The 23,881-nt window shown below is 42.3% G+C and overlaps 1 protein-coding gene across 6 annotated transcripts in view; it reads right to left on the reverse strand.

Annotated features, from left to right (window-relative positions):
• Positions 1–23,881, reverse strand: part of CTNNA2 (catenin alpha 2) — a 1,145,386-nt gene that overhangs the window by 282,168 nt on the left and 839,337 nt on the right. The gene's annotated exons all lie outside the window — the stretch shown is intronic.

Consider the following 23,881-nt stretch of genomic DNA (forward strand, 5'->3'; position numbering starts at 1 on the left):
TTTGTGCTCTTTTTATTGGGCCATGCTGCTTCAGAACAACTGAACCATTATAGCAAGCAAATAAATACAATACATTATCACCCAGATCCAGTGCAAATGATAGCTCTAGGCCAGCTGTCCCATGTGGAGGCAGACACTAGACCTCCCAGTGTTCTAACTGTTGAACAGGGGCTAGCTTCTACCATGCGCTCCTTCCATTGGGAAGGGCAAGGCTTGCCCTGGTGATGGTAGAGGAGAGGGAGAAGGTGGCCAGGACTGGGGTGGGAGTCTTCTCACTCCAGAAAGAACCAGCTGGCACCTTACTGGCACATGAACACACCTAAAGTGACCAATCTCTCATTCACCCCACACATCCAATCCGTCACCAACACCTGCTGGTCTCACCTTCAAAATATCACCAAGATCCACCCTTTCCTCTCCATTCAAACTGCTAACCTGCTGGTACAAGCTCTCATAATATCCCAACTGGATTATTGTGGTAGCCTCCTCTCTGGTCTCCCTTCCTCCTGTCTCTCCTCACTCCAGTCTATTCTTCATTCTGCTGCCCGGATCATCTTCCTACAGAAATGCTCTGGGCATGTCACTCCCCTCCTCAAAAGTCTCCAGTGATTTCCTATCAACCTTGCAACAAAACAAAAACTCCTCACTCTTTGCTTCAAAGCTCTCCATCACCTTGTCTCCTCCTACCTCACTTTCCTTCTCTTTTTCTATTGCCCACCCCGTACACTCCGCTCCTCTGCCACTCACCTCTTCACGGTCCCCCATTTGGGCCTGTCCTGCCACTGACCCCTGGCCCATGTCCTACTGCTGTCCTGGAAAGCCCTCCCTCCTCACCTCCGCCAAACTAACTCTCTTCCCCTCTTCAAAGCCCTACTGAGAGCTCATCTCCTCCAAGAGGCCTTCCCAGACTGAGCTCCCCTTTCCCTCTGCTCCTCCTCCCCTCCCCATTCCCCCTTCCACCCCTATGATTCTATTTATCTCTATGATTCTATCTTGATGATGTTGTTTTGTTTTGTTCTGTTCTGTTTTGCTTTGCTGTCTCCCCCATTTAGACTGTGAGCCTGTTATTGTAAAGGGATTGTCTCTATTTGTTGCCGAATTGTACATTCCAAGTGCTTAGTACAGTGTTCTGTACATAATAAGCACTCAATAAATATTATTGAATGAATGACTGAATGAATGAACCATTTGTTCTACTCCTGGACAGTACAGTTTTCAGCTCCCTCTCTGGTATGGAAAAAAGCACTAGATGCCTTTATATCTGGTATTTTTGTTTTCAGTATCCAGGCTCCTGATGCAAACTTCCTCTGCTCAGAAGTGGAGCTCATTCTTAGAGGGATGTGGGTGGGAAAGACAATGGTTTCTGAAGCAAGCTGGTCAGGGAGCAGGAACACCCTCCGGAGAAATGGCCTACATTCAGGTGGAAATAGTCCGTAAGATATCATCACTTTATGCCAAGTGCCCAGTGAAAGCCAAGCCATATATAGTCACATTTATCTGGGTGTCTAGCTCAAAAAAGTCCCTTCATTGCCCATCAGAATCTTTCCTTGATTTTCTGTATCTACAGAAGCAGTCTTCCAAAGTCACATCACCAACAAGCTCTGTGCAGAAGACATTTTTGTTAGAGTGGCCAGCCTCCCTTGATGAGAGCAGAAAGCCCACAATTCATTATCAGCATATCCTGGCCCCTTTGCCTACGAATGTCTATGTAAAAGGGCAGGAGAGTCAATGATGCATGCTAACTTTCTTGATGAATCCAGAGGAACTGAACCTGGCCTACACATGGAAAAAATCATTTCAATTTGAATTGACTACATTAAAATTCAATTTTATGGACAAAGGCAGATCCCAAACCACTCAGTTCTACCAGTAAACAGCCTCTGTGAGGCCCTGGGACTGGACTGGGAATGGGAGAAGTTAACAATAATGTTTTTAGCTTCACTGAAGTCTTCCATCCAAACATCACAAGATGCTTTAGAATCCTGACTTCTTCAAGCATATCTCTATTTCATAGAAACTGAGGCCTCCATAGAGTCTCAGATATAGTAAAGGGCAGTTTATCATGTGCTTTGCCAACCCCAAAGCTCTAACTTGTCCAAATGATCTCTTGTTAGAAAAACCTCCACCCAGTAAGAGTTGACAATCAACAAAATATGAGTAAGTCTTCCCTTTTGTACTATATATCTGATTGAATTTTCATTTTTTAAATCCTAATTTCACTCTTGGGAAGGTTTTTAGATCTGTCTCCTGCATTAGAGTGAAAGTTCTTGTGAGCAGGGATCAAGCCTACAAACCCTATTGCATTGTACTCTCCCAGTGCTCAGCACAAAGTATGCTTTCAGTAAATACCGTCAACTGGGGGATTTGGGGCAGATAATGTGTCTTAAATCTAGAGCTAGAGGAGATCTCAAGAAGTTAGCCGGTCCAGGCTCCAGTGTCCAGGCAGGTGAATGGTAAGGCATTCAGACAGATGGGTTTCCATTTTTAAATATAGAATACTGACTTGAGAGTCTGCTGTCCAGTATTTAATCACAAATGGCCAACAACTAAACAACCAATAATAATGAGAATGGTACTGTTAAGAACTTAGTAATGTCAAGCACTGTACTAAGCACTAGGGTTGATACAGGTTAATTCGTTTGAATACAGTCTAAGAGGAGGGAGAAGAGATGCTGAATCCCCATTTTGCAGATGAGGAAACCGATGCACCAACATGTTAAATGAATTGCCCAAGGTCACAAAGAAGACCACTGGCATTTCTTTTTATGACATTTGTTAAGTGCTTACTATGTGCCAAGCACTCTACTATGTGCTGGAATAAAAACAAGCTAATCAGTTTCAACACAGTCCAAGTCCCATATGGGGCTCACAGTCTTAATCCCCATTTTACAGATTAGGTAACTGAGGCAGAGAGCAGTTAAGTGACACACCCAAGGTCACCCCGCAGACAAGTGGCAAATCTAGGATTAGGACCCAGGTCCTTCTTGACACCAAGGCCCTTGCTCTATCCACTAGACTACCACACTTCTCTAAGAGGCACTGCTGCTTTGGTATTTCAGAAGTAATGCAGTCATCAATGTGCTAAACAGTAGCCCCCAAATTGATAGCTGATTTGTGTCCCTAAACTTAACTTTCATATTGGGCCTGACCCTAACACTCCCACTAGTTCCATCCTTGGCCTTAATTGATATAAAGCACTTGTCAATCTGGAACCCTAGATTGAATTTTGTGTGGTTTGTAGCCCGTGTTCACCTAAGGGTCAAGAAGTTCTGCATGCAGCAAGCACTCAGTAAGTATCATTGACTGATTGATTGATTGAGTCAATTATGGATACGGCAAGAAATTGGCTATCATTCTAAAAAAAAAAGTCAAACAAACCCCACAGCTCTTCAGGGCTAGAGAATTAACCTCTTCTCCACATGAAACAACCCCAGTTCACATAACCTTTTCTCCCTGGACCTATATCCCACTCTTGGTGAGATTTATAATTATGATAAAGGTATTTGTTAAGCGCTTACTATGTGCCAAGCACAGTTCTAAGTAGTGGGGGTAGATACGAGGTAATCAGGTTGTCCCATGTGGGGCTCAAAGCCCTAAACCCCATTTTACAGATGAGGTAACTGAGGAACAGAAAGGTTAAGTGACTTGCCCAAGCTCACACAGCAGACAAGTGGCAGAGCCGGGATTAGAACCCATATTCTCTGATTCCCAAGCCCATGCATTTTCCCCTAAACTATGCTGCTTCATGCCATTCTTCATTCTATCATCTAGAATCTCTCATTACTATTTTAAAAGTGAGGTGACTGAGCTGTCCCACAGATTCCTAATTAGGGGCTCAGAATGTCACAGAAAGGTTATCCCTGGACTCCTGCCTGTTATAGTTATAATAATAATGTTGGTATTTGTTAAGCACTTACTTTGTGCAAAGCACTGTTCTAAGTGCTGGGGTAGATACAGGGTAATCAGGTTGTCCCACGTGAGGCTCACAGTCTTAATCCCCATTTTACAGATGAGGTCACTGAGGCACAGAAAAGTTAAGTGACTTTATAGTTATGTCACACAGCTGACAATTGGCACAGCTGGGATTCAAACCCATGACCTCTGACTCCCAAGCCCGTGCTCTTTCCACTGAGCCATCCTGCTTCCCTATCCAGTCACTGTTCTGAGCATGCAAAAATCACTCAGTTATTTTCCTCCAGTGAGAACAGGGTGGCCTAGGGGAAAGAGAATGTGCTTGAGGAACTGAGATCCTGGTTCTAATCCCAGCTCTGCCCCCTGCCTGCTGGTTGACAATGGGCAAGTTACTTAATTTCTCCATGCCTCAGTTTCCTCAACTGCAAAATGGGGATTCGATACCTCTCCCTTGGACTGTGTGCCCTACATAGAACAGAGATTTTTGTCTGACCTGATTGCCTTCTATCTATGCACCACTCAGTAGAGATAGATCTAAATGCCACAATTTTTATTACACCACACACTCCTGAAGGTCAAGGAACAGATTTTTACTTATACTGTATATTCCCAAACACCTCGTATAACATTCGGCCCATAGCAGAGGTCTTTAATGTAATCGATAATGATGAAGAAGATGACTCTGTTGTTGACAATCTATACTGATTCGTTCATTTGCTGGTTAAAAAGCCTTTAAAATTATAGGAAATCAATACGCAACTTTCAGGATTCATCAGCATTACTGTGAAAATGAGTTAAAATTTCCCCAAAGTTCGCCCAGTAATAGGAAAAATTATAGTAATCTAAAATGTAGCAGTGATCCTTGCTTTTTATACAATTCAGATCAAATTTAATGAAATGTTCTTTTCTATTTAAACAAACACAATGGCTTTAGAGCAAATAACGAGGAATGGAAAGACAGTGCCCATTTTCTGCAAATCTCTTGCTAAATCATAATTGTCTAAGTCCTGTCCTTCCAAGTTGTTCTACATTATCAAAGTCAAGTGTACAGATTGCACAAATAGTAAAAAAAAAAAATACAGATACAGAGACTGCTAGTCATATGAACCACTGAGTCCCCTGCCATTTTTGAAATTTTACAATAAAAATGAGTTGGCTCTATATCTATGTATAAAATACACCTAGATAGGTAGGTATAGTCAGTTAGCCAAAACTCACAGGGCTGAAGTCAGTAACGTAACAGCGTATGATACAAGAACTTATCCTAAGTACATTTTTGTCCAAATGCCTCCTGCTTGTTCACCTCCTGGTTAGAGTGACCAGTGTTCGGGGCCCAGGAGGGGAATGTTCCCACTTTGTACAGTTTGGTGTTTTAATAGCAGGAGATAGAAGTGCCTAGTTACCATGGTGACCAGGTCTTTTCAGATCTAGATCCATTACTTAGCACAATTCCATACTGAAGGGAGGAGAGAGGGCACGCTGAGATCTCTGTAGACCTGCCCACTTGGGCTGGAAATGTGAAGGGTGGATGGGAAAGGTGACGAGAAGAGAGATCTCTCATAGTGAGAGTCCCCACAATCCCACAGGAGGGGAAAGGCTCTCTTTATCTTCCCCTAACTTTTTTAACTCTATCGCTGCACCACCAATGTAGAGAGATGCATGTTATAAAAAGCTAATGGAAGAGGGAGGTGGGGTAGGAAGAGAACAATGTTCACTGAATGGTTTGGTTCATGGCAGTACATCAGCAAAGCAGCTTTCAGCCTCAAGAATCTTTTATGCTTCGAAAGGAGATCCAGGGAAAGGACACAACACACTCTACAAATTCATAAATAGCACGCTATGTATGATGTAAACTGTCACAGATGCTAAAAATGCCATTATCAATAATAATAATAATAATGTTGGTATTTGTTAAGCGCTTACTATGTGCCGAGCACTGTTCTAAGCACTGGGGTAGACACAGGGGAATCAGGTTGTCCCACGTGGGGCTCACAGTCTTAATCCCCATTTTACAGATGAGGGAACTGAGGCACAGAGAAGTTAAGTGACTTGCCCACAGTCACACAGCTGACAAGTGGCAGAGCTGGGATTCGAACTCATGAGCCCTGACTCCAAAGCCCGTGCTCTTTCCAATGAGCCACGCTGCTTCTCACTATGTGTTCAATAAGAAACCTAGGGACTATTAGCTCAGATCAGTGATTCAGTCATATTTATTGAGCACATATGTGTGCAGAACACTGTACTAAGCACTTGGAAAGAACAATTTGGCAACAAATAGAGACAATCTCAACCCAACGGGTGCACAAACTAGAAGACGGGCTCACAGTGCAGATTTCTTTGATTGACTGTGGCTCCAAAAGAAGCTTAAAGTAAGTGTATAATTACTGTTCCCCTTGACATCCATCCAAATCTAACATAAATTAGATTACTTTTACATAGATTTCCTTAGTTGAGAATATGTGAAAAGCCTTCTTATTTCCAACTGAGCCTGTAAGGGTTTCTCTTTTGAGTGCTTTTTCAACTAGGTTTCATGAACCTCTATCTTGTACGCTTCCTTCTGGACAGTAAGCTTCTGGGGACGTTCCTACCACATGTCTACCATATCTGCTGTTTGCCCAAATGCCAACTCTGTTGTATTGTACTCTCCCAAACACTTAATACAGTGCTCTGCACACAGTAAGTGCTCAATAAATACTACTGATGATGGCGGTGATTCAGATCCAAAAAGGAAAAAAAGCATCACGCTAATTGGCTCACTCGATCTTCATCATCATCAGTGGTATGTATTGAACACTTACTATGTACAGACTGCTGAACTAAATGCTTGGGAGAGTACGGTGCAACAGAGTTGGCATTTCGCAAAATAGCAATAAGGAAAATTAGACTCTAGTTCTCTTACAATTGAATGCATATCAAAATGAAACTACTGGCCTTTAAGGGAAAAAAGACAGTTTAATTTAAAAGCCTCAAAACACTTATTTTAAGTATCTCGGTGAAACTAATTTTTTCATTGCCAAGCTGAAACAGAATGTCCACAACAAACTCCTAGTTTAAGAAGCATCCTCTGTCCAGCTGTGAATTGCAATCTGCTGCAATCATCCTTATGGAGAATCCCATCTCATAGTCACAGAGGATTCAGGCAAAAGGGAGAGGCTTGAGTCATGAAATATTTCTCACTATTTGACCTTTGTGTGAGCATGAATTTTGGAATGATGAGCAGAAAATGTGAAAAAAAAACCCCAAAAAACCCCCAGCTCAAATGAAACCCACCTCTCTGCTAACCAAGCCCCAGAAGAGACCCCAGCAGATATTGCATTTTTCATACCTGTCCCACTCTGACCTAAAGTAAGCTTTCCTTAAGTCTTTTTGTCATGTTTTTATTTTTAGAGCGATTCACAGATAATATTTCAAAGGGGGAAAAGATAGCTATTAACTGAGCAGGGGCTTAGACAATGTCTACACTGGAAACAATTCAGATGATTCAACTCTCCAAAGGCATGTAGTAGTTATGGACAAACACACAGCCTGCTATTTGAGCACAAAATGTTATTTCAAGTCAAGGCTCTTCTGGATAATTTGTTAACATAAAGCTGACCTGAAGCACATGTAACCACATTACTATCATGTCTAGTGCAGGAAGGTAAGAATCATAGCCATCATTAGCAGTATTTATTGAGTAACTATTAAGTTCAGAACAACTTATTAGATGTTTAGGAAGCCAGAATTCAGAAGAAATCTAAGGCATTTTTCCTTGTCCTGGAGGAATTTATAATCTAGTGGTGAAGACCAACAGACATACATTCTCAAATAACTACTAATAAAAAATTGATAAAATAGATGTAAATAATAAATGTAAGAGAATAAAATATGAATAAAAATCAATGCCAAGTAAGCAGATAAGTGCATCTTTTAAAAGTTAAAGATGAAAGACCTAAGAAGTCACAACCAATCCCTCCTAAACAATTTCGATCTCTCTGCCCATGGAGTACTTAATTCTGTGAGTCGTGAATTTAAAGCTTGGCTTGTATAGCATATAGCATATTGTGGATCTGTGTACCCAATCTGGCAACTTTCTTTGAAAAGGTGGGCACATAGGCAACCAACCTTCTCCTAAATGTTTGCAGCTTCTCAGCAAATCCTGGCCCTCCAGATAGCAAGAAAGACACCACCTTAAAATCTTAAATGACATTCTAGCAGTGTTCTCGGAAAATGTTACGCAATATAAAATTACATCAAACAAGGTCAGCTTTGGAAATTAGGTGGTTAAGTTCTCAAGATCTCTTACTTTTCTCTGAAATAATGTTTTTCACAAGAAGTTAAGGACAAGAGCTGAGTTAAAGTGTTCAATAAGTAATTGAATGAGCATATATTTTTATGTTTCTGGATCTGACTCTAGGTCTCTATAATTCTTTGAGTATGTGTTTCCCTCTGAGTCTTTTCCCTAAGGTCTTCTGATTCTGCGTGCTTCCCCAGCTATCATGCTTCTGAATGAGTTTAGGGAAAAAAATGCTCTGTGTTCATTCATTTGTGTGCTTCCTTGCATATGTTCACAGCTGTATACCGGTGGATATTTCCCTGCATTTCTGGATGTGCCCTTATATATGCTCCACATTATGTGGCCTGAGTACTTAGAGTTCTATATTTCTTTCTCTGATTTCCTCTTTAAATCTGAGCAGGAAGGGGAACATACCATTCATCAGTTTATACTTTCTCTGTGGCCAGGAACTGTGCCTTTTTCTTTTACTGTACTCTCCCAAACACTTCACAGAGTGCTCTAAACCCAGTAGGAGCTTAATAAATAAACTAAATACCAGGCCTCTCCTGGTTCTGTTACCTCTCTGGCCTCTCTTATGTCTCCTTCCATATTCTTCATTTGCTGTCTATTTCCTCAATGTTGGTGTCCCTCAAGGGTTAGGACTGGATCTGTTCCTCAAGGATTAGGACTGGATCCCCCCCACACCACCTTCTCCATGGGGAACTCATCTGCTTTCATGGCTTAGCTACCACCTCTTCAAAGTGACTCCTAAATGTACTTCTAGCCCTGACCTCTTTTCTTCTTTTCAATCTCTCAACTCCTCCTGCCTCCAGGACATCTCTATATTAATGTCTCACTGGCCCCTCAAGCCCAACATGTCCAAATCCAAACACCTCATCTTCCCCCCCAAATCCTCTTCTCCACTTTCATCACTGCTGACAAAACCACATTCTCCCCATTTCCCAAGCCAGGAACCTTGGCATTATCCTGACTCCTCTCCTTTTCAAAAACTATATTAAATTCCATCAGAAAACGCTGTAGGTTCTTCTTTTACAATATTTCGAGAAACAACACCTTACTCTCCATCCAAACAATTTCCACACTAATCTAAACACTGGTGATATTCTGTCTTCACCACTGCATCAGCACGGGCCTGGGAGTCAGAGGACTTGTGGTCTAAACCTGGCTCTGACACTTGTCTACTGTGTAGCTTTGGGCAAGTCACTTCACTTCTCTGTGCCTCAGTTCCCTCATCTGCAAAATGGGGATTTAAACCTGTTCTCCCTCCTACTTACTATGTGAGCCTCATATGGGACTTGATTATCTTGTATCTATCCTAGTGCTTAGTATAGTGCTTTGGCATATAGTAAACATTTATCAAATACTATTATTATTATCATCAGATTCCTTGCATACATCTCTGCCTTAAGTGTCTTCACCTCTAGCCATACTTAATTATGCTGCTTGGATCATTTTTCTAGAACACAGTTCTGGGCACATATTCCCACTCCTCAAAAAAATCCAGTGATGATAATGGTTATCTGATGCCAGTGGAATTTCTTTAATGCTTCCTATGTGCCAAGCATTTAACTAAGTCTTAGGGTAAATACAAGATAACCAGGTTTAACACAATCTTTGTCCCTCATGGGGTTCACAGTAATTCTTCTCTATGTCAAACAGAAACTCTTTAAGATTGGCTGTAAGGCACTTAAGAGGACAATTACTCTCCCCCACTTCAAGGACTTATTGAAGGTACTTCTCTTCCAAGAGGACTTCCCAGATTAAGTCCTCTTTTCCTTTTCTTTTACTCATTTCTGTGTCACCCTAATTTGATCCCTTTATTCACCTCCCCACTTCCAGCCCCACAGCACTTATGTACAAATCTGTAATTTTATTTATTTATATTAACATCTGACTCCCCCTCTAGACTGTAAGCTCGTGTGGGCAGGGAGTATGTCTGTTATAGTGTTATGTTGTACTCTGCCCACAGCAAGTGCCCTGTAAATAAGACTGACTTGACGGACTGACTCAATCAGCGATCTCTCTCTATATCCTTTCACCTCTCTCCACGACACCCCAGCTTTGCACACTTTATTCCTCTCAAGCCAACATGCTCTTTGTGCTTTACTTTCCATTTGTCTCACTGAAGGCTTCTTCTTCCCTCTCTTTTGGCTTGATCTCCATCCTACTTCACATCCATTCATTCATTCATTCATTCAATAATATTTATTGAGCGCTTACTATGTGCAGAGCACTGTACTAAGCATCCGGCAGATCGCTGCTCTCCTCACCTTCAAGGTCCTTCTAAAATTATATCTCTTCCATGTCATCTTCCTCAATTAATCTCTCATATTCCCACCCTACTACCACTTTGGCATTTTGATGTGACCTAAGCACTTTAGCACTCCTGTTCTACTGCCTCACTAATGTCCATATCTCTACACTCCATTGTTTCCTTCCGTCTGTAACTTACTTTAGTGTTTGTCATCCTTGCTAAATTAGTACGCTCCTTAAGGGAAAACCCTTTTACTCTTCTGTAACAAAGTTACAGTTCTCAGTTCAGTGCTCTGCACAGTGTAAAAGTTAAATGACTGTAATTGATTAACTGATCCCTCTAGACTGTAAGATGGTTGTGGGCAGGGAGTGTGATGGTTATATTGTACTCTCCCAAGTGCTTAGTACAGTGGTCTGCACACAATAAGTGCTCAATAAATAGCACTAACTGACTGACTGCTAATGATTGCCCTTTCTGCAGCTGAGGCTTTTGTTAACAATGGGGAAGAGCAAAAATTGACTCCTTTGGAAAAGTATAGGCAAATAACTCACTGGAATGTCCCAGATAATTTCCAGACTCAACTTGTCATCACATCTTTCTCTTTTTAGAATAGTGTCTAGAGCAATAATCAAATGAAATTTCAAATGCTGAAAAGCTCCATAAAGAAACAAGAAGTGACAAGACTATCCCTGTGGAAAACACTTCACCTTGTTAGTTTCAGGACAACATGACATTTTCCTAGGATATTAAGCCTGTTCTCCAGAAATGCCCTGCCAAATCCTGCCACCTTTACAGATCAGAAGGGCACCTGCTTTCACAAGGAAAGAGCACAGATCTGGGAGTCAGAGGACACGGGTTCTAATCCCAGATCTGCCACTTGCAGGCTATGTGACCTTGGGCAAGTCATTTAACTTCTCTGGCCCTCGGTTTCTACATCTGGCAGATGGGGATTTGAACCTGTTCTCTGTCCTTTTATGAGTCTGATGAGGGTCAGGAACCAGGTCCAACCTGGTCATCTTGTATCTACCACAGCACTTAGTATAGTTCTTCAATCATAGCAAGTACTTAACAATATCCCTTTTATTATTAGATCAATATGCTAAGCAATAGGAATTCAAGTTGTTTATTTCCATAGAGGTGGTAAAACATTACTGCAGGGCAACGTAGGCCCAAAATACTCTCAGGTCCAACTAGCACTCAGATAGCAAACAGGCAAAAGTAAACGGACTATATGACAGTCTCATGGAAAATCTTAATTAAAATGTTAAGTAGAAAAATTCATTTTATCAATTCCATTATAAACAGATTCTGCAGTAAAAACCTTTTCATCTAAAAACTAATTAAACCATTATTTCCTCAGAAACCAACATTGTAATAGCAGGTTTTTCATTTATAGAAATGGACAATATGACACCACTGGAGCTTAGATAGCAACTTCTTTTAACCAATTGCAAGCTGGAAGGCCCAGATTTCCATCCGAGACAAGAACAAAAGCAAAGGAAAGCAGAGCTTCAAGGAGGAATGAAGTGATGGAGTCCATGGTATAATTCATTCTTTTTTTGGAGAGACTTGAAAAATGTCAGTGTCCCTGAGGGGTCAATAGCCTAAAATGGAAATTTCCAATGCAAAATCCAGAGAGGCAAAGGATCATACCCTCGACCTGGTGAAATGGTGAGATGGGAAGGAAAGGAATGAAATCCACATCATTAATACACAGGAGGGAAACAGGGTGGGGATAGCAGGTTTGCATTCTGGTCCAGTTCTAGGGTTGGCAAATAGACATATTGATGAAAGCCCTTCCCAGTGGGTAGTTTTTGATGGCGGTCTGTTTCGGCTGCTTGGATGCTTTACAGAGTGGAGATAGAGGCTGGAACAGATATCTGTTGAATTCCCCTTCTAGTACTAGAATTCTGAATTGCCCAAATGCTTCTTTCCCTATGATTTTTGGGCCTCGGTAATGAACCGAGGAAATATCCCAGTTCACTAGCATATGTGTTCTTTTGGCAGCAAGCACTGGTTCCTTTCTGCACAGAAAGTAATGAAAAATTTGAGGCACGCTAATCCAATTGTGACCTCAGTGACCTGCCATTGGAGGGATCTCGTTGACAGAGAGTAGGCAGACAGAACACTTTATCCTGGAACAATTTTTTCCAGCCTGTGGTAAAAGACCCCAGAAGGTCGACTATTCTCAGATCTCTTCTTCAGGGCCAGTGGTTTTCCTCAGGCAAGCTGGCTTTCTGTGAGCATAGTTGGGGAGGAGGGGGTGTTAAAGATAAAGTTCCTTTACTCTGTCAGATGTTCAATCAGTCAATCTGTGATATGGGAACACTTACTATGTGCAGAGAACACTGTACTAGCCACCTGAGAGAGCACAATATAACCGAGTCAGTAGAAACATTCCCTGCCCATAATAAGCCTACAGTCTAGAAGGGAAGAGAGACATTAATGTAAACAATTATGATTATATACATAGGTGCTGTGGGGCTGAGGGTGGGGTTAATAAAGGGTGCAAATAGTTGTGCAAGGGAGAAGGGAATGGAAGAAGAGGAAATGAGGGCTTTGCCATGGTGGGCCTTCTGGAGGAGTTGTGGATTTAATAAGGGTCTAAAGGCAGGGAGAGTGATTCTCTGATCAATGTGAAAGGGGAGAGAGCTCCAGGCCAGAGTCAGGCTGTGGGTGAGGGGTCAGCGGTGAGAAAGATGAGATCAAGTTTCAGTGAGTAGATTGACATTAGAAAGTGCAGAGTGCTGACTGTAATAGGAAATCGTAGAGGTAAGATAGGAGGAGGCGGCAAGGCAACTGAGTGCTTTAAAGCCAGTGGTTAGGAATTTCTGTTTTATAATAATAATAATAATAATGTTGGCATTTGTTAAACACTTACTATGTGCAGAGCACTGTTCTAAGCGCTGGGGTAAACACAGGGGAATCAGGTTGTCCCATTTTACAGATGAGATAACTGAGGCACTGGGAAGTTAAGTGACTTGCCCACAGTCACACAGCTGACAAGTGGCAGAGCCGGGATTAGAACCCACAACCTCTGACTCCCAAGCCTGTGCTGTTTCCACTAAGCCACGCTTCATTCCTATATGCGGCCCATTGACAAACCAGAAGTATAAATTTTTTAGGGACTATTTCAGGAATAACTGGAAACTTTTTTAAACAAGTTTAAATTGGGTTTATTTTTGCTCTCCTGCTAATCGTTCACAACAGCATCACCTGTAATTGAGTGGGAAGTAGTGAAATTTGATAAATTCATGGCTAATGCAAGTTGCATTATACTTCTAGGCTAATCATAGGTCAAATAAAAATATATTCCTGGGATAGCATTCATTTCATTATTAATATGGTATGGTCTTTTGAATAATTTCGAATTCATAATGCAGTTCTACGCTGAACATTATTGGTAAATGTGTTTGTGTGTGCGTGTGTACGTTTGTGGGTACATATCTGTGAATTTCTATTTACAAAGCAGCAACTCAAGAGATGCCAATTTTGTCAGTTCTTACTTCCCCCTTTATGCAAACTAAACCTTGAAACAGTCAGCAGAGAGTAAATAATTTCCTTTCCCCCAAATTGGACTATGCATAATTGTATTTATATATATAGGTTCATGTTTAAAGGCATATATATACTCATTTATCAGTTGCTTTTTCTAATTTCCTTACCAGAAAAATAAAAAAAAACCCTCTTAATGGGGCTGAAACTATGGACTTTCATGTCTGAGTCTCCCAGGGAGGATGGGAAGGAGAACGTGGGAGAGGGAGTTTTCTGAAGAATGTTGGGAACCGTCAAGGGCGGTTCGTTGATGGCAGGGGAAGGGTGCCTCTTCAAATCCCTCCACATTTTTCACCTTCCTACCAGTGTGCTCTCTTACTATTTACTGTTGATGATAGTTGACTTTATGGAGTACCTACTGTGTATTTTTCACTCCTCCCAAAAAAAGTGACTGAAATTCCAAACTGGCTAACCCAACTGAGGTGCAGTGTAAAGTAGCCCACTAAAAGAACAGAAACACCTTGATTATCCCTATTCTGAAACATGTAAAAACATGCAACATTGGCTCTGTAGGATTGCACTGGGGCAAGGTGTTGGAAAAGCACAAATCACTTCCATGCTCTAGTTTTCGATACTTTTGACCCACCTGCATAATCAAATAAGCACGTTTATTCAAAATATGAGGGGTGACATATGGGTGATACAATTTATGCTTAAGTCTGTGGCATGGCCTGTTAGAAAGACCTTGGTCAGGAGACTCACATTTTAATCCTGGCTTCGCTACTGGAGTCCTGTGAAAATCTGAACAAGTCACTAAAATCATCCATGGTTCATCTGCATTATTATGACAATGTGAGAGAGAATAAAAGAAATGAAGGTCTACTCTGCTGAGAAGGCCTCTTGGAGGAGTTGTGATTTTAATAAAGTTTTGAAGGTGGGGAGAGTGATGGACTGGAATGTTTTCCACACAGTAAAGCGCTTAATAAATATAATTGAATGGGTATGATGGGGAGGGTGTTTGGGAACAGAGACAGGATGTGGACAAGGGGTCAGCAGTAAAATAGATGAGATTAAGGTACTGTGAGTAGGTTGTCATTAGAGGAGTGAAACGACTGGGCTGGATTATAGTTGGAAATCAGTGAAGTAAGACAGGAGAGAGAAGGTAATTGAGTGTTTTCAAGCCAGTGACAAGGAATGTCTTTAAAGCAAAAGTGGATGGGCAACAATTGGAGGTTACTGAGGAGTGTGGAAAAAGGGATTGAATGTTATTTTTTTATTGTTAAAATGATCCAGGCAGCGGAATGAAGTATAGACTAGAGTGGGGAGAGACAAGAGGCAGGGAGGTCAGCAAGGAGACTGAGGGGATAGGAGCAAGGAGTCAGTGGGGGATAGGATAAGTCCATGGAAAGTGCTTAACACATAACATAGTCATTGTTATTATTCTCCAGCTGCCTTTGGAGGTCACTATTAAAAAGGAAATGACTGCACTGAGTGGAACAGCACGGGCTACAAGAGGACCTAGAATTTTACTGTTATTATCAAATGTCATCAAGTCATTTCCGATTCATAGCAACTCCATGGATATATTTTCTCCAGAACGAACTATCCTCTGCCATAATTCGTAACCTTGCTAACAGTTCTTATGCTACTGTTGTTATGGTTTCTAGCCATCTAGCTGCTGGTCTGTCTCTTCCACGTTTTCCTTGGACTTTTACTAGAATTAATGTCTTCTCCAGAGAATCAGTCCTCCTGATGATGTGTTCAAATTATCGTGATAATGTTGTCTTGCTTTTGTTTTTTTCTGTTTTGCTCTGCCGCCTTGTCTCCCCCTATTAGACTGTGAGCCAGTCATTGAGCAGGGATTGTCTCTATCTGTTGCCGAATTGTACCTTCCAAGTGCTTAGTACAGTGCTCTGTACATAGTAAGTTCTCAGTAAATACTATCGAATGAATGAATGAATATGTTAATATAAGAGAAGTCATTGGGCCTTCCAAAGACCACATTGCAAAAAAATCAATGATCTTTCTATCCTGTTTTTTCACTGTCCAGCTTTCGGGATCCATACAATGACACTGGAAACAGCATAAAATTGACCATTTGTATTTTTGTGGTGATTGCTACATCAGTACACTTCATGATTTTTTCCAGGTTTTATAGGCCTATACAAACATCCCTCTATTTCATCCACCCCAGAGTGCAAGGCAGTGACATAACTAACCCATAAAGAAAACCTGACTGGATGCCCAGCAGCCCCTCCCCACTGCCCAGTGAGAAATAAAGACATTCACCTCAGTGGACAAGTTCATTCCTTCTGCAGATCCTCCTCTGGGCCCAAACAAACTCTCTTGACCCTGACACAGTTTTCTTCAGCCATGACATCCCCATCCTGCACTCAGAACTGGTGATTCTCCATGCTAGGTCGAGGGGATGGAGAACTCTGCTGGCAATATGGTCGAATGAAAAGAGAATGACACTGAGATTCAGGACATCTAGTTGTCATAGCAGTGGCCTGCTGTATGACCTTGGGTAAGTCACTAAAATTTACTGGGCTCCAGTTACTTCATCTGAAGAATGGGGAAATGGGGGAAAAAATCCACATTTTCCAGCCTCGTGGAAATGCTGTCAGGCTAAAATGAGAACTTAACAAAAAATCACTAGGAAAAAATAACAGACGTACGCAAATTATGAAGATGATGATGATGATCTTTTTTATGATGTTTGTTAAGTTCTTACTGTGTTGGGCACTGGGCTAAATGCTGGGGTAGATACAATTAGGCAGGTTATTCACTGTCCATGTCCCACATGAAGCTCAAAGTGTTATTCCCCATTTTACAGACAAGGTAAATGAGGTACAGAGAAGTGAAGTGGCTTGCCCAAGGCCATAAAACAGGTAGGTGGCGGAGCCAGGATTAGAACCAAAAGTCCTTCTGACTCCCAGGCCTATTCTTTTTCCACTAGAGCATGCTGCTTCTCTATCATTATTTTATTATTATTATTATTACTATTATCACTGTTATTATCAGACCACCAGATTGGACACAGTCTAAGTAGGAGGTGGTAGGACTTAATTCCCATTTTACAGAAGAGAACATTGAAGCACAGGGAAGTGAAGTGACTTGTCCAAGGTTACGTAGCACACAAGTGACAAATCAAGATTAGAACCCAGGTCCTCTGACTCCTAAGCCCATGCTCTTTCCACTAGGCCACACTGCTTTCCCTAAATAAATACTAGCTGTTATTAGCTCTGCTGCTTGGAGGGTCTAGAGGGAGGGTATTCCTGGCACCGCAAGAGGGAGGAGAGTCCCCTTGGCCAATATGGACCCACAGAATCACAGGAAGTAATGAATCCAACCTCAGCCAATTCTCTTTAGAGCTCTGTCTCACCTTCCATTCAATCAGATGCCCGCTTCTACCTACAATCCTTTATCCCCTCCCTCCACATTCCCTTTCCCCACTCCTACCTAATGCCATCCTTCAAGCCCTGAATAGATATCATCTCTTCCAATCTAGGGGGAGGAGGAGATGAATCCATTCATTTGATATGTGTAACTAATCATGAGGGACCTCCTTTTTACCACTCATTACTGCCCAGGTATTGCAGAAAATAAAACAATTTTTGGCAGTTGGGGAGAGTGACTGCCTTTCCAGCATGCATGGTGCTTTCCTCAAAGACAAAAAAAATATATTATCAAGAAAATTACAGGGTAAAGTTATCATGCATATAAAGGGCTGTGGTGGGCAAAGTGATTATTCCAAAGGGTGAAACGAACAGAATCTGAAATGAAAAGATTCTCTTATTAAAACAGAGTAACAATGTTGCTCCACTCAGTGATACTGATTCTGCAGCCTACTCTGAGCAAGAGAGGGCATAAAAGGGAAATGTTAAGCAAAGTAAACAATAGATCTCCTCAGGGGTCATTTTTCTAGTCTCTTGCCATTGAGGAGTTGATGCTGTAAAACGTCCCCTTTAAAAAAAATATAGGAGGGCACATTTTCTTTTGCAATTCAAGGTCATTTATTCCTTCGTGTTTATTTCTAGCTAAGGGTGGGGAGGGAAAAAAATACTGATGAATATAAAATGCCAAAAAAGGGACTTCTCTTTGGGAACGAGAGACATTAATATGGATGGTATTCACTTGTAGATAGAGATCGGTAATATGCCTGTGTCAGTTAGGGGAGTATGTCTCCCCCCACACAAAACTGCACACTAAGGAGGACCCAGAATCTGAACTCCCAGGAAGCACAGTGCAGTCTGTGCCAAACTCCACTGTGCTATCTTTCGGGCCACTGGGCGTATCTTAAAATAAATACACATGTAAAGTTAATGACCTTTATTCATCGCAGCAAATGACCTGAGTGAATGGGGACACTCTTCTGGGGATTTACATAAACCCAGTGTGTCAGAGGAGTGGGGGGGGGAGGGGGGGAGAGCGTTCCTCAACTGGAGAAATAAAAACAAAAGGCAATTGAGTCCTGATGGTGGAGCGAAAGGGCAGCCTGCTGCAGTCCTAACTGACCCTTCGCGTGGGCCTCTGTCTACCTCAGCCCACCCCTTCTGCCCCTAGACCTCTTCCCCCTTTTGCCTGCCCACATTTCCAAATAAAGACTGGTTGGGCTGAGGAACTGAACAAAGAATTCCTTTTAAATTGGGAATATTTTATATTTTCGTCAAAGGCCTGAGCTCCCCTGAGCCCATAAATCAGGTTCCTTGGAAACTGCCTTAACTCTCACAGGCCACTAGGGGACAATTACAAGTGTTTCTCTTGAGTGCTTTAAAGAGCACCCTGGCGCCAGGAAAGATGTAATGTCGCCTCTGAGAGAGTTTCCGAAAGGCTCTTATGGAAGGGCAGAGGCAAGCAGGCATAAATCCTCTCCAAGATGGCCAGAGCCATTTGAAAGCAAAAAGAATCCTTGCTGAACCTCATGATTGTGGATTTGCAAAAAAAAAAAAAAATGGAATAATGAGCTCTGGTTTGCTCCAGAGTCTGTGTGGAGTCTCCTGGTGTTAGAATTGTGGTGTCAGGTGGGTTCTCCTTTCATTTGGGGCCGCACTGGGAGAACTGAACTAGGGTGGAGGTAATGTCTTTCAATTTCGATCGACTGATTGATCGATTTCCCCCACGTATGTAAGGGAACTTAGTGCTCCTCTAAGGAAAGCCCAATGTTGCTTCCCCCAAGCCATAATCACCATCTAAAAATGGCCACATGTCTGAAGATCTCCAACCCCAACAGGACTGGAGGTACAGTCCGGAGCTGTGAAAACGTGGGTTCTTGGGGAGACCACCTTCCGAAGCCAGCTGTACCGCACACAAACACCCCATCTTTCCAGGTTGATCTTGGTCACGTCCACTGTTCTGGGTGAAAATCATTCCATGCCAATTGCCAGATGGAGGAAGGGGCAGCATTCACATGTACCAGAAAGAGTGGAAGGCGTAACCTGGAGGGGGAGAACCTTAGATGACTCTTCCATGGCTTCTTGTGGTCTTGAATCGGACCCTCTCACCTAGTCACTGACAGCCTGTGCCCTCAATTACAGGAATGCTTGAAGAAGGACTTAGAAACCTAAGAATGATTAAAAAGCCACACTTGCACAGAGTCAAGGGACCGATAGCATTCCTCTCTCCTACTCAGTTTCTCCTACCATAGTCTTCTCAGAACACCCAAGTCCAACATCAGAAACGAATTGAAGCAATCTGCAATAACTGGAATCTGCTTTATTTCACAGAACTCCCGGTTTCATCAGGCGGCACAAACAGTCCTGGGCCCCAGATGGTGTGTTTTTAAAACTATAATTTAACAAAACAGACTGTTTGCACAATTCGTTCCAATTGCATTTTACTCTTGAGCATTCTGCAGATAACCCTTTCCCCGTGAAAACCCCCACAATGCAAAAGTGAATTTGTTAACAGTTTTATCTTTGCTATTGGGCCATCTGTTGCTCTGACTATTCAGAATTAATCTTTTGTACTTATCATAAAGCTCTCTGTCCTTTTTCCTCTTCTGACACTTCTCTCTGCTGTCTTACCCATCTGACCTACCATAGTCCTACAAATCCTACTCCTCTCATTATCTTTTTCATCATTATCACTCCAACTGTGGACAGAGAGCCTATTTCTCTGCAGAATACTATATTGAGCACCTAATGAATGCACAGCATTGTCCTGGGTGCCTATACTAACTAATAATTATCATCTAGATCCAAATTGTGAGCCTCGTTTGGACAGGGAACATGTCTGCTAATTCTGTTGTTTTGTACTCTCCCAAGTGCTTAGGACAGTGATCTGCACATAGTAAGTGCTCAATAAATATGACTGATTGATTGATTTGTCTATATTAAGCCCTTACTTTATGCCAAACACTGGGTGCTAAATTCTAGGGTAGATACAATATAGATTAGACACATTCCCCATCCAAACAAGCTCCATAATTTGGACTGGGAGCATTATGCTGAGAAACTACAGGCTACAACGACCCCTTCTATGTTCAGAACACTCTACTGAGTGCATACCGTGGGTAGCACATTGTTCTGAAGACCTATGGTTTGCAAAGAACTGTACTATTAGTAATATCAGTAATAATAATAATAATGTTGGTATTTGTTAAGCACTTACTATGTGCCGAGCACTGTTCTAAGCGCTGGGGTAGATACAGGGTAATCAGGTTGTCCCACATGAGGCTTACAGTCTTAATCTCCATTTTACAGATGAGGTAACTGAGGCACCAAGAAGTCAAGTGACTTGCCCAAAGTCACACAGCTGACAGGTGGAGGACCGGGATTAGAACCCATGACCTCTGACTCCTAAGCCCGTGCTCTTTCCACTGAGCCATGCTGCTTCTCTAGGCACTAGAAATGTACAAGAGGAGAAAGAGACCTAGTTACTGCCTTCAAGGAACTTACAATCTATTGAGCGAGACAAAGAGACTAATGGTCTAGTATAGAATAGATACTATTAGTAATAATAACAATTACTGCACTTATTAAGCACTTACTATATGCCAGACACTGTAATAAGTGCTGGGGGTGGATACAAGCAAATCTGGTTGGACACAGTCCCTGTCCCACATGGGGCTCAGAGGGTCAATCCCAATTTTACAGATGAGGGAACGAAGGGCCAGAGAAGTGAAGTGACTTACTTGCCCAAGGTCACACAGCAGACAAGTGGTAGAGACAGAATTAGAACCCATGAACCTCTGACTCTGAGGCCCGTGTTCTATCCATTATGCCATGCTACTAACGCAACAACATGTTTCCGGGGCCAGGCAAGAGACAATTGGAATTCTATTCTCCCCTTAAACTTTCCCCATAACTATAAATAAGTCTACCACCTCTCCTTTTCTCATGGCCTCCCAGAACCACAAGTAATCCAGGAGAAGTAGTCCTTTGGTCTCAGCATCATAGTTCAGTAAAATCTCAAAAATCCAGAATTCTTAGGATCATAACCGGTTTGCTTCTGAGAATATTCTGGACAATTGAATGTCTCTACTTGGAGGAGATGCAGTTTCACTAATCCCAACTCTGCCACTTGTCTGCTGTGTGACCTTGGGCAAGTCGCTTAACTTCTCTGTGCCTCAGTTACTTCATCTGTAAAATGGGGATTAAAACTGTGAGCCCCAAGTGGGACAACTTGACTGCCTTGTATCCATCCCAGCGCTTAGAACAGTGCTCGGCACACAGTAAGCGCGCTGTTTATTGCCATTGTTCTTGTCTGTCCGTCTCCCCCGATTAGACTGTAAGCCCGTCAAACGGCAGGGACTGTCTCTATCTGTTGCCGACTTGTTCATCCCAAGCGCTTAGTACAGTGCTCTGCACATAGTAAGCGCTCAATAAATACTATTGAATGAATAAATGCCATAATTATTATTACATTGATCATACTACTTGTTAATGGACGGAGATCCTCCTTTTGGTAAGTTCCTAAAGATAAGTTCCTAAAGACTGATCACTTTGGAGGCAGCTTTACGAAGTGACAATTCCTTTTCTTAACTGAATTAAGGCTCAGTTTCAGCACTGCTACAGAAGAGGGGGCGGGATGGTGGGGACAAAGCCTGGGGTTTTTATGGGAAAGGAGGAGGAAAGCAGCCAGAAGAGATAGGCCCCTCTCAGTGGGATCTGGGATCTGCCCCACCTCCCCAGAAACCTCTTTACCCTCAATTTTCCTGGTGTTGGAAGCGTGGGTCTCGACTGTGCTTCCTCCCACCCTCCTCCCAACAGAGAAGGAAGCTGCTGCTTTCAGTGGGGATTTGCGGGGAAGTAGGAGAAAGCTGCCGGAGAAAATATTTCCTGCTTTCCCTCCCACTTGTTTGCAGTTTATAATTTGAGTTCACAGGTTACTAAAACTTTGACAGGCTCTCTTCTTTATCCCTTAAACTCAAGCAATAACATCCAAACTTCTCCCCCCACCTCCCACAGTTTCTGAAATCCTTTTTCCCAGAGGTTTTTCTTTTACTATGGCAAGAGCCCTGGGCTGGTAGTCAGGAGACCTGGGAAACAGAGTGTATGCTGCCAAGAGAAGCAAGATACAGCAGTTTCTGGCTTTCCAACAGACCCACTCTTCCATATTCAAAACCAAAGGGACTTGTATCACTTGTGCAAAGAACTCATCTGTCCACCAATCAGATCAAAGGGCCCATCAGGTTTAGCGTGCCACAAAGCTATCGCGGACCTCAATCTCTACTCCTTTGGAACCGAAGAGCTGAATTCAGTGTCCATTTTATTTCAACTCCGAGCTCTGCCAGTAGATTACACAACTCCATTCTGCTTAGGAGTCACATTTACACTGCAGGTTCTTACGAGCTACAGCATCCGCTGAGCCTAAGCTTTTTACATAAAAGCTTACAGATGAACAATTGCCTGGGTACAGTATGTGTACAGAATTACAGGCAACCTGGATCCACAAGATCCACAACTCCCAGACCAAGCACGGGTGCCCTGGGCTAGCTTGGAGAACTGAGCTATCTGGATGTTAGGAGCCCAGCTAGACGTAAAGGATTTTTACCAGACTGCGGTTAAGCGTGCTCCCTTTTCTGCTTACAGACTGAGACCCACATGTTCCCTGACAAATGGTTCAAGGCCTTTAGTGATTGGCGACCATCTGACCATACTGTCATCTCGACATCAAAAGCATTTATTCATCCTTGCACCTCTTTACATTCAAATCAAATGCTGAACACAACAGACACAGCTTCTCAGGTATTTTCTGAACCAAAGATCTTAATTTCCTCTTGGAAATGGTTCACATTTGCATTCAGATATCGAGTCAAATGAGCATAAAGCAGAGGGGCTTTCCAAAAGTTTCTTTTTGGGTAATTTGAGGTACGTGTGAGTGTGGGGGAAGATGGGAGGGGGCAGGTGAAAAAGACTGAGTGTTTCCATTTAGAAGAAAATACAAAGCTATGTTCAATTACTCTAAGTCCCATATCTCATAAAATGAGAGATGTTATCATTCCAAGGATATTTTAAACGGTCGGCCCAGGGACAGGAGAGAACAGACTGCTGAATCAGCCCCCACCTTTTCCATAGATTGGTTTATAGTATGAGGCTAGGTTTATCTCCAGCAGGAAATATGACTCCAGATTGCAAAGACTATTTACTGAGCAAAGCGCACCACTGCATTTAATCAAGTGAAGTTTCTGGAAAGTAAGCTGAACACCTTCAATCCTTCTTCTTGAATCATGTATGCCTGGGGGGGGGGGTGGTCCTAATTTTGGAGGATTCTTTTTCTGACTTGTAGGATGCAACGGTAGCAAGTTTCCACCTTCTTTCTTAATGACTCCCCATGTCTCCCTGGAGAATTGGAAAGTGGCAGAAACTGTAGGGAATAATTATGGGTTTATGGAGGAAGGGTTTGGTGGTTCAGGTCCTGCAGCTCAATAACCCCTCTATCTTCACCATTTTAAATTCCACTTCCCTCACTGTAAATTCGGCCCATCTTCCTGCAGGGAT

The sequence above is a fragment of the Ornithorhynchus anatinus genome, chromosome 18 (assembly GCF_004115215.2).
Source record: "Ornithorhynchus anatinus isolate Pmale09 chromosome 18, mOrnAna1.pri.v4, whole genome shotgun sequence".
Lineage (NCBI taxonomy): Eukaryota > Metazoa > Chordata > Mammalia > Monotremata > Ornithorhynchidae > Ornithorhynchus > Ornithorhynchus anatinus.